Source organism: Neomonachus schauinslandi, chromosome 7 (assembly GCF_002201575.2).
Source record: "Neomonachus schauinslandi chromosome 7, ASM220157v2, whole genome shotgun sequence".
NCBI classification, from domain to species: Eukaryota; Metazoa; Chordata; class Mammalia; order Carnivora; family Phocidae; genus Neomonachus; species Neomonachus schauinslandi.
The window spans coordinates 120,766,115-120,769,391 of NC_058409.1; positions in this window are offsets into that span (position 1 = coordinate 120,766,115).

Here is a 3,277-nt window from a genome sequence, read left to right on the forward strand (position 1 = left end):
TGATCGATCCTTTCAAAGAACAAAGCCTTTCATTTCCAGAACTTTCATTACAGGTGTGATTGTGATTTTTGTTTCACTTAGAGATCATTTTATATTTTAAGTATTTCAAATGCAATCTTATTTACAAAAAAAGAAATGAATAAAACAGGAAAACAGGGAGAATTGCCAAAAGTTGGAAAGAAGAGCACAAATCTCGGGCACAAAATAACTAAGAAGCTAAATTCTGCTATCCAGCAAGAAGTTAAAGTTTAACAATTTGCTATTTCATTCCCATTTAATTTTAGCTTGTAATATAACCTACCCTTTTACTTCTAATTACGTGCTCTTTTCTCTTTCATTCTTTGACGAACATTTAGTGAGAACTATGTGTTAGGCTCTTCATATTAGAAGATATAAGCATCGACCAAAACAAATTCTTGTTCTATTTATTTTGCAACATCTCAGGAAATTGTACAAAAGTAAATACTACATAAAACAGTATTTACAGATTGACTAGCCTATGATACTTGAGTTGAGTGAAATCCATGGCACTTGAAATTAAGCTGAGATTCCTTTAAGAATCCACAGTGGTTAATACACCTTTTTACACAGTAGTTAAGAAAAATTTACTCCTGTCAGCACAGATAACAGGATCATATCGAGTACTGCAAATTAAATTATGGCCTAGTCATAATCAGAACACTGCTAACGTATTTTTAAAGCCCTTGCCTTGTCATGGAAATATAAAATCCGTTATTTCTTGTGAGAAGTGTGTACACCCCCACTCTTCAAACTATACCTGGGTATGTGTGTGTCAGGGAGGTGGGGGCACTATGGTGGCCCTTAGGAGCTACAGCAAGTTCCTGACCTATGAACTCGGTATACATCAGAGGCAGTTTTCTGTGAAGCTAATTAAAGCTAAGCTTCAAGTTATCTTTTCCAGGCCCCCATTCAAGGCCCTGGCAGGAATCCTAGCAATATATTCACGTGGTTCTACGTTTTTATACAGTTGGCAAAAGTGAGATATTTTAAGCACAGTCAGCTGAGATTGAGGTCCTTTTCCACGTGGATTTTCCCTCTGTCGTTTTCCCTTGTGCTGGGTGTTGCTGGAGCAGCAAGAGTATGCTGCATTTGTTTTTTCTTTTTCTTTAAGAGGACTACCCAAATGCATAAATTTCAGGCCTCACAAAAAACTGCATCAGTGCCTAGGTGTGATAATAGTACCTATTTTACAGATGAGTGGGGAGGATTAAATGAGTGATAGACAGTTCCAGGTACATGGTATGTACCCAATGGATGCTAGGTTAGGCACTGTGCCCCCAAATGTCTTCCTCTCTCCATTATCTTTTCTTTTCTTCTCTTTCTGGAAAACAAAGTGACAGAAGTTAGCATTTTATGTGCTTAAAACTGCAAATTTGTTTCATGAAAAGGAATTTTTCAATCCCAGGCAACAGGACCACATGATTTTTGGGGCTCTAGGCACTTTTGCCTCTGTTGAATACCTTCCTCCATTTAAAAAAAATAAACATTATATTTTAACATTGTATTAGTGTAAAGACAAATACTTTAATATATATTAAAACACTTTCTTAAATCTTAATGTTAATTTTTTCCCTCCTGATTTGAAACTGGACCATTTTTGTGGGCCCCTAAAACTATTATGGGCCCTAGGCACTGTGCCTATTGGAAAAGACAGCTGTAGGATTCTCCAATATGAATAATGATAAATTTCCCAAACCATCATGGACTCAAGAACGAGGATAAACAAAAAGCAATGTTATACATCTTTTGTTTTTTTTTAAAAGATTTTATTTATTTATTTGACAGAGAGAGAGACAGCGAGAGAGGGAACACAAGCAGAGAAGTGGGAGAGGGAGAAGCAGGCTTCCCGCCGAGCAGGGAGCCCGATGCGGGGCTCGAACCCAGGACCCTGGGATCATGACCTGAGCCGAAGGCAGACGCTTAAGGACTGAGCCACCCAGGCGCCCCGCAATGTTATACATCTTAAACAGAGCTTCAGGTACACTTAATAGAAGCATGTTTTCCAAACAAGATCTTAGGGACAATAAGAAGCATTTAGTTTTGGTGTTCAAAAAATATGCACATAGAAAAAAAGTAAAATAAAATATGCACATGGATGGAGTGTGCATCTCCATAGATGCACTAGTGTCCTAATGGACACTAGTAGGGACCATGTCTTACTGTGAAACACATATTTTTGTCTCTGAAGCTCACTTTTTCCATTAACATTCTGCAGGTGTTTTGTTGCCCATTTTAGTTACATTATCAACAGGGAAATGTTATTTCAGAAAATAAGCTTCATTTTGCCAATTTAGAAACTGAGAATTTCACCCACAGGTCTCTAGAAAACACACTGGCCTTGATGCTGGTGTATCAAATAAATCACAAATGAAACAAACAAGCTGGCTTCCTATTGAAGGTGTGTCTGCAAAGCCCTGTGACTCTGCGTGCCAGGGGCTCTATCTGGCACATTTCTGAACTTTGCAAAATTAATTGTGCCGAAGAGAGCACCATGAAACGCGTCCGGCATGGAGTGTAAACATCTTCAAACCATGATTCTGCGCCATCAAGCGCTCTCCAGCTAATTTCATTTGGTGCATTACTCTGGAAGAAAATCGAGGCCAAGTGAAACTGCGGAAATGGGAACAATGCACGGAGGAAAAAAATCTCACCCCATTAAGGGATCCGTTTCTTCTCCGCACAAATAAGCCCACCACGCCTTGGAGGCAAGACTAGATGGCTCCAGGATATTATCAGAATGCCCCCGCGGGCCCTCTCGGACAGAAGGAGCCCTGCACCACCAAGAAGGAAGGTGGCCTGAGCGGCAGGGCCCCATCCCTGGGCGCATTTTAGGTAACTCAAAATCTAAGCAATCGCCCCTCCCCACCCCCCACCGCCACCCTTGCGAAGGCGAAGCCGGTTTTCATGTGTTTTTACAGGGGAGGCGAAAACGCAGCTCCACACTTTCCAATCCTCTATGCAATGTTGGCAATGAGCAGTGACAGCATCTGGGGGGCCACTCTCCTTCCCCGCAGGGCCGCCGCGCGCTCGGCCGGCCTTCCGTGAGGATTCGCACCGGCCCGGCCGCTTCGCTCTCCCCGGCTCCTCCATGACCTTCCGAGGCTGGCCTCCGGACAGGACTCTCCGCGGAAGCGCCACCCTCGGCGCTACGGCCCCGCGCGCCGCCGCGGTCCTCCGACTCCCAGGGGCGGCCCCTCAGGCGAGCGCCGGACGCGCGCGGCCGGGCGGGGGGGCTGGGTAGCGGTGGCGGCGGGGG